Source organism: Chrysochloris asiatica, unplaced genomic scaffold, assembly GCF_000296735.1.
Source record: "Chrysochloris asiatica unplaced genomic scaffold, ChrAsi1.0 scaffold00042, whole genome shotgun sequence".
In the NCBI taxonomy this organism is placed as follows: Eukaryota; Metazoa; Chordata; class Mammalia; order Afrosoricida; family Chrysochloridae; genus Chrysochloris; species Chrysochloris asiatica.
The window spans coordinates 8134514-8146473 of NW_006408560.1; the positions used below are offsets into that span (position 1 = coordinate 8134514).

The 11960-nt window shown below is 41.8% G+C and overlaps 1 protein-coding gene across 2 annotated transcripts in view; it reads right to left on the bottom strand.

Annotated features, from left to right (window-relative positions):
* The window catches only part of PI4KB (phosphatidylinositol 4-kinase, catalytic, beta), a 29193-nt gene extending 28725 nt beyond the window's left edge, over positions 1-468 (bottom strand). For both annotated transcript variants that reach the window (XM_006861411.1, XM_006861412.1), the window contains exon 1: positions 242-468. The gene's annotated coding sequence lies outside the window, so the exon portion shown is untranslated. The remainder of the gene's footprint in view (positions 1-241) is intronic.
* Between the last annotated feature and the right edge of the window lie 11492 nt (positions 469-11960).

Consider the following 11960-nt stretch of genomic DNA (forward strand, 5'->3'; position numbering starts at 1 on the left):
GGGGGAAGAATCCCCAGGGCAAGGGGAGGAGCTAAACAGAAGAGGCAGCCAAAATCAAACGAGGGTCCTAGGCCTAAGAGGAAGGGTGAAGGAGGAACTTGGGGTGCAGCTGCCAAAGAGAGAGCAGTTTTGTAGTCGAATCCAGTGGTGGTGGGGGAGCGTAAGATGTGCGGGACAGAGTAGGAAAGCCTCCCCCCCCCCCCGGAGAGTAAGGGTAACTTACGGGGGTAGAGTTGCTTACCTCCGGGGGACCCCTGCGGAGGAGGTGCGGGCGGTCGGGGTCGGGGCTGCCGGCACCGCCGCCTCAGCAGCAGCGGCCGCTCCCGAGCTCCATTGGCCGCCTCCGCTTCCCTGACAGCGGCCGCGGAGGCTGCACCAGGCCCTGACTGCGGGGCTGCCCTCGGCGCTGCCTGAAGGGGCCTTCACGCTGGCTCAAGTTTGACTGGGCCTCACAACCTTCTTTTCCTCAATACAAAAAAAATCCCCAGACAAGTATCAGAGTGAGAGCTCTCTCCCGAGTCCAAGCGCCTTCTTCCTGAGGTCAGCTTCCCTCCGCCCCCGGCATGCAGGACCTTACCGATCCCATAGTAACCTAAACAGTTCAGAGAGCTGCCCGGAGCGTGCCTGTTCAGAAATTTAAAAGGGGGCGTGGACAAGATAGTTGGACGCTAAAGGGGGAGGTGAAGGGAGGAGTCTACGGGTGGAAGGAGGAGTCTACGGGTGGAAGGAGGAGCCAATCATTAAGAGGCGGAGTTAAGAGACTGTTTCCGACACTAAGGAAGCCGAGAGGAGAGTAAATTTGTAGCATACAGAGCAGGCACACCCGTACCAGAGTAGAGCGCAGGGGCAAGGAAGGCACATCTGTGTATTCCGTTAGGGAAGTATTTCCATAAGTACGTGAACGTGCAAGTCATATGTAAATGAGCATGTTTTAGTTAGCCACTGAGTTACCGTAATTGCAAGTAGTACCATTCCCTCCTCCCCTTCCCTACACGGACTCCTTCAGCAAATCAAGCCGTGGGATGGACAGAGGAGGGAAGATAGTGACAATTATCAATATACTTTGCTACTCATCTTTAAGGATTATGCCAAGTTTTACGCCCCTTATCGCGTCGGAAGTGGCGCGGTTCAATCACGTCAGTCTTTCGCGGTTAACCTCGTGGCGGCGGTTCTGCCTCCGAGGTTACCTCCGACCTAGGCAGCCTTTGGCCTCCAACCTGGAACGCCAGCCATTCAGGGAGGGGCGGACCAGGACCAGGTTAGGAGAGGTAAGTGAAATGACTAAGACTTGGACGGCACAACCCTTCCTCCAAAACAAACCATACACTAAATCAAACCCATTGCTGTAGAGTCAATTCTGATTTGTAGTGACTCTATAGAGTACTGCCCCATAGAGTTTGCAAGAAGTACAAACAAATCTGTATTGGAAGAAGTACAGCCAGAATGCTTCTTAGAAGCCAAGATGGTCACACTCAGTCTCTTATACTTCAGACATATCAGGAGGGACCCACCACTCATCTGTCAGTTTGCTGTACTGCGTGTTGCTGTGATTCTGGAAGCTGTGCCACCGGTATTTTAAATACCAGCCAGGTTACCCATAGTGGACAGGTTTCAGCTGGGCTGACCTCGCCAAATGGAGTACACAGAAATCAAATTGACTACATCTGTGAAAAGAGACCTTGGAAAAGCTCCATATCATCAGTCAAAACAAGGCAAGGGGCAGATTGTGAAATAAACTATCAATTGCTCATATGCAAGTTCAGGTTGAAGCTGAAGAAAATTAAAACAAGTCTACAAAGACCAAAATATGATCTTGAACATATACCTCAGCTGAATTTAGAGACCATCTCAAAAACAGATATGATGCATTTGACACTAATGAATGAAGACCAGAAAAGCTGTGGGATGACATCAGGAACATCATACAGGAAGAAAGAAAAAGATCATTTAGAAGACAAGAATGAATGAAAAGACCAAAGTGGCTATCAGGAGAGACTCTTAACTTGCTCTCTAGCGTAGCCATGCAAAAGCAAATGGAAGAACTAAAGAGGCTAAAAAGAAAATTTCAAAGGGCAGCTCAAGATGACAAAGTTAAGTATTATCATGGGATTTACAAAGACCTGGAGTTAGAGAACCAAAAGGGAAAAACATACTCAGCATTTCTCAAGCTGAAAGAACTGAAGAAAAAAAATCAAGCCTTGAGCTGCAATATTAAAGGATTCAAAGAGGAAGGATAAGTAGTTGGAAAATATGGCCTTGGTGAAAGAAATGATGCTGGAGTACACATGATAGAATTCTGCAAAATCAATGATTTGTTCATTTCAAATACCTTCTTTAGATAGTATAAGAGACAAGTATACACATGGACCTTACCAAATGGAATACATAGAAATCAAATTGACTACATCTGCAGAAAGAGACAATGGAAAAGCTCCATATCATCAGTGAAAACAAGACCGGGGCAGACTATGAAACAGATCATCAATTATTCATATGCAAATTCAAACTGAAGTTGAAGAAAATGAAAACAGGTCCACAAGAGCCAAAATATGACCTTGAATATATTCCACCTGAATTTAGAGATCATCAGAAGAATAGATTTGATACATTATACACTAAAGACTGAAGACCAGAAGAGTAGTGGGATGACATCAAGAACATCATACATGAAGAGAGCAAAAAGTCATTAAGAAAACAAGAAAGAAGGTAATGGATGTCAGAAGAGACACTGAAACTTGCTCTCCAGCGTAGAGATGCTAAAGCAAATGGAAGAAATGAAGGAGGTCCAAGAGCTGAACAGAAATCTTCAAAGATCAGCTCGAGAAAATAAAGCCAGATATTATAATAAAATGTTCAAAGATCTGGAATCAGAAAACCAAAAAGGAAGAACACGCTCAACATTTCTCAAGCTGGGGGAACTGAAGAAAAAAATTCAAGCCTCGACTTTTGTTACTGAAAAATTTTCTGGGAAAATTATTGAATGATGCAGAAAGCATCAAGAGAAGATGGAAGGAATACAGACTCACTGTACCAAAAGGAAATGATTGATGTTCAACCATTTCAAGAATTAGCATATGACCAAGAGCCAATGATACTGAAGGAGGAAGTCCAAGGTGCATTGAAGGAATTGGCAAAGAACAAGGTACCAGGAATTGATGGAATAAAATTTGAAATCTTTCAAGAAGGTAAGGTGGCACAGGAGGCACTCACTCATCTCTGCCAAGAAATTTGCAAGACAACTTTCTGGCCGACTGATTGGAAAGGATCTGTATTTGTACCCATTCCAAAGAGAGATGACTCAACAGAATGTGGAAATCTTTGGACAATCTCTTTGATATCCCATGCAAGTAAACTTTTGCTAAATGTAATACAGAAATGGCTACAATCATACATGGACAGAGAACTTCCAGAGGTTCAAGCCGAATTCAGAAGAGGCCATGGAACAAGGGATATCATTGCTGATGTCTGATGGATCTTGGCTGAAAGCAGAGAATATCAGAAAGATGTTTACCTGTGCTTTATTGACTATGCAAAGGCTTTCAGTTGTGTGGATCATGACAACCTATGCACAACATTACGAAATATGAGTATTCTTGAACACTTAATTGTGCTCATGAGGAATCTGTTCCTAGACCAAGAGGCAATTGTTCAAACAGAACATGGGAACACTGAATGGTTTAAAATTAAGAAAGGTGTGTGACAAGGTTGTATTCTTTCATCATACTTATTCAACCTGTATGCTGAGCAAATAATCTGAGAAGCTGGATTCTATGAAGAAAAACATGGCATCAGGATTGGAGGAAGACTCATTAACAACCTGCAATATGTAGATGATATAACCTTGCTTGCTGAAAGTGAAGAGGACTTAAAACATTTACTGATGAAGATCAAAGAACACAACCTTCTGTATGGATTACATCTCAATGTTAAGAAAAAAATCCTCACCACTGGACCAATAAACAGCATCCTTATCAACGGAGAAAAGATTGAAGTCAAGGACTTCATTCTTCTTGGATGAACTCTCAACACTCGTGGAAGCAGCAGTCTAGAAGTCAAATGATGTATTGCATCAGGCATATCTGCTGCACAAGACCTTTCTAAAGTGTTGAAGAGCAAAGATGTCAGCTTGAAGACTAAGGTGCGCCTGACCCAAGCCATGGTATTTTCAATCACCTTGTATGCATGCGAAAGCTGGTAGTGAATAAGGAAGATTGTAGAAGAATTGATGGTTTTGAGTTATGGTGTTCTAGGAAAATATTGAAAGTGCCATGGGCTGCCAAAAGAACCAATAGATCTGTTTTGGAAGAAGTGCTTCCAGAGTGCTCCTTGGAGGCCAAGATGGCCAAACTTTCATACTTTGGTCATATTTCAATCCAACCTCAACGAGATGGATTGGTCAGGTGGCAGCATCGATGGACTCAAGTGTGGTAACAGTAGTGAGGTTGGCCCAGGATCGGGCAGTGTTTCGTTCTGCTGTACCTAAGGTCACTATGAGTTGGTACTGACTCGATGGTACCTAACAACAACAATATGAGCTACAACAACAACAACAACAAATGAGCTACATGCACATCAATGTTCATAGCAGCACTATTCACAATAGCAAAAAGATGGAGACAAAGTGCCCATCAACAGCAGAAAGAATAAACAAAATTTGGTACATAGACACAATGGAATATTATGCTACCTTGAAGAATAACAAGGAAGCTGAAAACTACCACATAACATGGATGAACCTTGAGGAATTATGCTGAGTGAAATTAGTCAAAGGCCAAATATTGCATAAGACCATTATTGTGAAAGCTTAAGAAAAGATACCCATACTAAAACAAAACAAAACAAAACAAAATCTTTGTTGGTTACAGGGGGAAGGGGAGGTAGAGCATAGGGTAGGGAATAGACACATAGTTCTGGTGTTGGGGAGGGCAGTACACAAGAAGGGGGAGGGGGATGGAAAAACAAGGCAGATAGGGAACGCTGAGGCAGGTTTGCATGGGCTAAATGGGACAGAGGTAAATAGTGACGTATGCTCAACCTTGGAACAACAGGGGTTTTTGATACAGGGATCGAGGCATAGTCTGAATGGGTAAGAAGGGAAATAATGTTAAGATACTTGACTGTCTTACAAATATTGGTTTCACTTGCCTACTACTGTAAAATAGACACTTAAGTGGGATAGAAAAGAATATCAGGAAACATGATTGTGGAAAGCTTTTAAGCCCATCTTCAACCTATAATTGATTGGAATACCTAAAAGGGGGGCTAGAACTTTCCCAGTGAAATAGGCTTCCTGCAGAGCCTTTGTGTCTGGAGAACCTTAGATGGAATCCTGAGCCCTATCCAGAACCATCTGAGGTGGGACATTCCCACTTGAAAGGACAAGTAGACCAGCCTGGAACAGCTAGAGAAACAGAAGATACTTCTTGAAAGAAAGACCAGCAGGAAAAATCCAAAACAAAAATTACAATCTGGCTGGCTACTACAAGAACAAGTTGTTCGCTGGGGAGCCATCAAGACAAGCAACCAAATACCTTCAGGCTAAACTCCTCTCCAAGACTGAAATCAAAGGGAACACATGAGCAGGCATATAAGCTTGCTGACGACCACGTTGGTTGCCTGGTGAGTGGAAGAAGTGGAAAGGCAGATAGGGAGACATGGGTTAAGTTCAACCACATTCCATAGACTCCCATCAACACAGAGATGAGAAAGAGAAGAGGAAGGGCTGGTTGGTCTGATGTGAGGGTTATTGCTGAAAATGAAGTGCCCAGCTGATAAGAAGTGAGGGGAGATGTCCAAGACTGCCAAAACTTGTAGATAATACCCATTTGACCTAGCTTCAATGGCTTGATAATCAGAATTTGACTAAAGGAAGATTTAAAAAAAAATTTTTTTTTTTTTTAAATTGCTACAATTTGATGAACTTGACCTATACCTATGGATGTAGTAGCTCAAAATACCAACTGTGTGAGAGGGAAGGAGTCTCCAAATCAAGGATCAATCCTATTCCCTCTGTATACAGGGTTGATAGGGATGGGCAACTTAGACATTGGCTACCTAAAATGGGAGGGGCTGTACAGGAATGAAGTGACTGGCTTACAAGTTTTCAGGAGGGAGTTTAGTTTCAGAGTGTGAAGGGGAAGGTAGAATCCTCACTGAATAGTGTTCATCTTGTCAGATGGTTCTGGTGAAAAGATATGGGAATAAGATTCTAATGATTCAATAGTGAGTAATTGTTATCATGTCTAATTGCAACTCTCTGGTAGCGTAGTGGTTACGAATCGGGCTGCGAACCTTAAGGTCAGTGGTTTGAAACTACCAGCCGCTCCACGGGAGAAAGATGAGGCTTTCTACTCCCGTAAGGATTTACACCCTCGGAAACCCTGTACAGGGTCGCTATGGGTCGGCTCTGACTCGAAGGCACTTAACAACAACAACTAATTGCAACTCTCATAATTGTAAAGGTAGATGTCTTGTAACAAAAAGGTAGATGTTTTGTAACAAAAAGAGGGAGTGCGGTCCAGTAACAGACGACCCTAGGACCATCAAGGGAGAAGAACATGAGTGTAACGTGGGACCCTATCCAGAGAATCAGTGACACCAGCAATGGGAGACGGAGATGAAGGTATGGAGAAATAGAGCATCTGAGGACTCTAGATTCATGGAAAGAGAAAGGCTGTGTGCTGGCAGCCAGGAGGCAGGCTCGCAGAATGTGTCCTTTGGTTGTTTAAATTATTATATATCCCTGAGTGTTTTTGTGTACACCCTCCCAACCCCCCCAAAAAATAACAAAACAGAGGGAGTAGAAGCAAATACTGTTGAAAAATGATGCATGGAGGAGATTGTAATTGTTGCAATAAAACTGATGTTTTCCTATGTAAACTATCACTCAATTCACAATAAAAACTTAAAAAAAAAAAAAAAAGATAAAGGATTCTATGAGCAAAATATTGACTGTTGCAGAAAGCATCAAAAGAAAATGGGAAGAATACACAGAGTTACTGTACCAAAAAGAAATGGTGTTTAACCATTTCAAGAACACAAGATGAAGAGCTAGTAGTACGTACGGAAGGAAGAAGTCTATGGTGCCCTGAAGACATTGTCAAAGAACAAGATTCCAGGAACTGATGGAATACAAACTGAAATCTTTCAATAATCTGATGCTTCACTGTAGACATTCACTCATCTATGCCAAGAAATTTGGAAGACAGCTAGCTACCTGGCCCATCAACTGGAAGAGATTCATATTTGTGCCCTTTCCAAAGACAAGTGACCCCAACGGAATGCAAGAATCACAGGACAATATCATTAATATTATATGCTAGTATATAATTTAAAATGGCTACAACTGTTCACTGACAGGGAGCTGCCAGAGGTTCAAGCCAGATTCAGACGAAGACATGAAATGAGGGATATCATTGCTGACGTCAGGTGGGTCTTGGCAGAGCTCAGAGAGTACTAGAAAGATGTTTACCTGTGTTCTATTGACTACACAAAGGCTTTCGACTGTGGATCATGACAAGCTGTGGATAACATTGCGAGGAATGAGTATTCCAGAATATTTCATTTTGCCTATGAAGAACCTATGCTTAGACTGAGAGGCAGTCATTCAAACAGAAAACAGGTACACTGAATGGTTTAAAATCAGGAAAGGTGTGCCCTAGGGTTGTATGATTTTACTATGTTTATTCAACCCATATGCTGAGCAAATATTCCCAGAAGCTGAATTATATGAAAAAGAGTTTGGCATCAGGATTGGAGAAAGACTCATTAACAACCTGAGATATGCAGATGATACAACTTTGCTGAAAGTGAAGAGGACTTATTGATGAAGATCAAAGACCACAGCCTTTGGTATGGATTGCACCTCAATATAAAGAAAACAAAAGTCCACACCACTGGATCAATACGTCACATCCATATAAATGAAGAGAAGATTGAAGTTGTCAAAGACTTGATTTTGCTTAGATCAACCACCAACACTCATGTAAGCAGCAGTCAAAAATTTTTAAAAAATGTGTTGCATTAGGCAAATCTTCTGTGAAAGACCTCTTTAAAGTATTACAGAGCAAAGATGTCAGTTTGAGGACTAAGGTGTGCCAGACCCAAGCCATGGTATTGTCAGTAACCTCATATGCATGTGATTGTTGTTGTTATTAAGTACCATTGATTCAGTTCCGACCCTTAGTAACCCTGTACAGGGTTTCTGAGGCTGTAAATCTTTATGTGAGCAGAAAGCCTCATCTTTCTCCCGCGGAGCAGCTGGTAGTTTCGAACTGCTGACCTAGTTGGCCAATAAATAAAGACCATAGAAGAATTGATGCATTGAGTTGTGGTGTTGGAGGAGAAAATGAAGGTACCATGGACTGCCAAAAGAACAAACAGATCTGTGTTGAAAAAAGTACAGCCAAAATGCTCCTTAGAAGCCAGGATGGCCAGACTTCGGCTCTCATACTTGCAACATATTTTCAGGAGGGATCAATCCCTGGAGAAGGACAACATGTTTAGTAAAGTGGAGGGTCAGCAAAAAAGAGGAAGATCCCAATGAGTTGATTTGATACAATTAAAGCAGCAACGGGCTAAACTGTAGCAAGGATTGTGCGGTAGGTACAGGACTGATCAATGTTTTGATCTGTTGTGCACGGGGTTGCTATGTGCACTGCATCCTCATAACAGACTTGGAAATTGAGTTGAGTATCAACTCGACAGCCCTAACAACAACAACAATCAGGAGGGACCAGTTCCTGGAAAAGGACATCATGCTTGGTAAAGTGGAGGGTAAGCAAAAGAAAGGAAGATCCTCAGTGAGATGGATTTGCACAGTGGCAGCAGCAATGAACTCCAGCGTAACAACGACTGTGAGGATGGCGGCGCACGACCAGCCAATGTTTCGTTCTGTTGTGCATATTGTCTCTATGAATTAGAATGGGCTGGACAGCACCTAACAAACAAACAAAAATTCTTTTATTGAAGCAGAATGCCACATCCACTTCCTGCAAAGTTGGTGGGTTAGAACTTCCAAGCCCTTACCACTGTGTCAGCAGGGTTCTTGTTAAAACAAGATTAAATAAATAAAACCGCGACCTATATATGGGGATGTGGCGTTGGTTCTGTTTGTCAATTAGCATCATTGATTGAAAGTTGTCTCCCTCTTCAAAGCCTTTGCCCCAACTTTTGTGGGTCTATTACTGTTATTGTTATGTGCCATTGAGTTGGTTTCAACTTACAGAGACCCTGCATAGGATTTCTTAGGAGCAGCTGAAAGGTTTGAACCACTGATCTTATGGTTTGTACAGTGCTTATCCTACAGCACCACACCAGGACTCCCCTGTAGAAATAGCAGGCTTCAAAACGTTTCTGGAAAAATTCCATAATCTTAATTATATTTTTCTATGAACTTTTTGAAGTCCCCCTTGTATCATATGTTGACAGTGTAGTTATTTGAGCCCAGATCTTAAATATTTCCTTGGCACTTGCAGGCTAATTAATTTGGGATGCCTGGTTTAACCTCTTTGAACCTCAGTTTCCATGCCTTCTATGAGGATGCAGTAATATTAACACCTGATAGGGTTTTGTGAGGGTCAAGAGAGAGCATAGTACCGGTGGTTCTGCAGGATAAGCACTGGACTGCTAATCGCTAGGTCAACAATTCAAACCCACCAGCAGATCTGAAGGAGAAAAGAGCGGCTTCCTGCTCCCATAAACATTTACAGTCTTGTAGGTGTCTGTGTCGGAATGGACTAGATGGCAGTGGGGTGGGGATGGTGATGGGATAGTAAGATGATGAAAGAAGCTGCTCACTGCTTCAGTATCCAATTGTTGCTAAGTACCACGGAGGCAGTTCCATGTATATGGTTTCTGAGGCTGTAAATCTTCAAGGGAGCAGAAAATCTCATCTTGCTCCTTGGGAGTGGCTGGCAGGCTTGAACCACAAACTTTGTGGTTCGCAGTCCATTGATTACCACATTTAATTGGAAGGTAGAATAAAGAGTAATATAGCTTGAAAATACATATGGAAAACATGGCATATATGAAAGTATAGCAAATGGAGTACCTACACAATTGCTGAAGTTACACAGAAGGGTTTGGTAAAATTATACAAAGGGCCTAGCCACTCAGTATAGAATGAATGGAAGGCTTCTCAGAAATACTGTGAACCATGTCTTAGATCTTGAATATGATCCAGCAGAATGAAAAGGAGAGAGCATTCTGAGGCTAAAAATTATATCTTGAGTCACAGAAATGGAAATTTGCCCAAATCATGAGGATAAAGCAAGTAGATTACCTAGGTTAAAGTAGGAGTACAGTAATGAAAGATGAGCATAGTAAGAGGTCTTGAGTGCCAAAGATAGTTTAAATTTGTCACCATTCATCTGGAGTATGGGGAATCAGCAGTCCACCTGTCAGGCCTAACCCTTGGCCAGCTTCCAAGCAGCTGTCAGGGAAGCATCAAGAGGCAATGAACCTGTTTTAGCCTAGAGTTTAAAATATTACACCTCAAGGAGTAAGGTTCTAAAGGGCCACAAGAGTAGCCTTTGAAACATTGCACAAAGAGATGTCTTACTTTTTATAGGAAGCTTTTTATTTTCCATTGACAGAAAAACAGGATTTTAGGAACATCTCTGTTAAAACAGAGGACGGAACTCTATAACTTCAGGCTGTTTTTAGTCCTTTTTACACACACTCCCCCCGCCCCACACACAAAATGTATTGAGTAGAAGTTCTTTTCAGCGTTTCTGTGATTATCTCTAGGGTTCATACATAATGCATGTTTCTTTATTGCTAGTGCTGATTTTTTCTGCTGTTTCCTGGAATTTTTTGGTCACATTCTGTTTGTTTAAGGATCCCCTGGCAGTGCAGTGGATTTAGCATTGGACTGCTAACTTCAGCGTTGACAGTTCAAACTACCAGCCGCTCTGCGGGCGAAAGATGAGGTTGTCTGCTTCAGCAAAGATTTACAGTTTCGGAAAGTTTTCTGTTCTATAGGGTTGCTGTGGATCAGAATTGACTCAATGCCAGCGCGTGGGTCTGTTTGTTTATCAATTTCCAGTCCTCTCTCATTTAAAATTTCAACAAGGCAGGAAAGGATTCATCTTTGTATCCTAACTCTACCCCTAGTTTCTGCCACTCAGAAGAAAATATATTTGATAGAGCAACAGATTGGAAGCAGACACAGATAAATACCAGCTGTTTTTAGGCATTAAAGAAATTTCCAAAAATGTAAAACAATGTCCATCATCTCACTTGAGGTTTTTTTTTTTTTTTTGGGTGGGGGCGAGATAGTTAATTTTCACAAGTGAATGAATACATTTAAAATATATTTTAAAAACTTTTTATTGTGAATTGAGTGAAGGTTTACAGGCAAGATCATCAGTTTTACCTTCAACAAAGAATAGAATGAATCATTGCAATTCCCTCCATGCAGCAACAGTTATCCGGCTTCCTCTCTCTGTGGTTCCTGTTTCCATTCCACCCTCCTTCCCATCTTTGTCCTTAGGTACATGTTGCCTTTTTATTTTAAATGATTGACCATGTATGTCATCATTCACATTGAGCAGACTGTACTAGTGTTGTTTTTCCTTTATATACCTATCTACTGCTTGGCTGAAAGTTGCACCATGAGGGTGAGGTCCTTTCAGACCTGAGGCTGGTTGAAGGCCATAGTCTCATATTCCTCTAGTCTCTTTCTGTCCAGTAAGCCTGATTTTTTTTTTTTTTTTTTTTAATAATTTTGAGTTTTCTTCCACATACTGTGCTGCTCTATCTGGGACCTTTTAATGTGATCCTCTGGAGTACTTGGTAGGGGTAGCTGGACATTTAAAATATTTTGACAAAATTTTTTCTCCCTTCTTGCCTTTCTTCTCAATCCTTGTCAAAATTTTAAACTGAAGGCAATTCTTTGTTTTCCTCATTAAAAGCATTATGTGATATCAGACAAGGGACTCGTTTCCAGAATATACAGG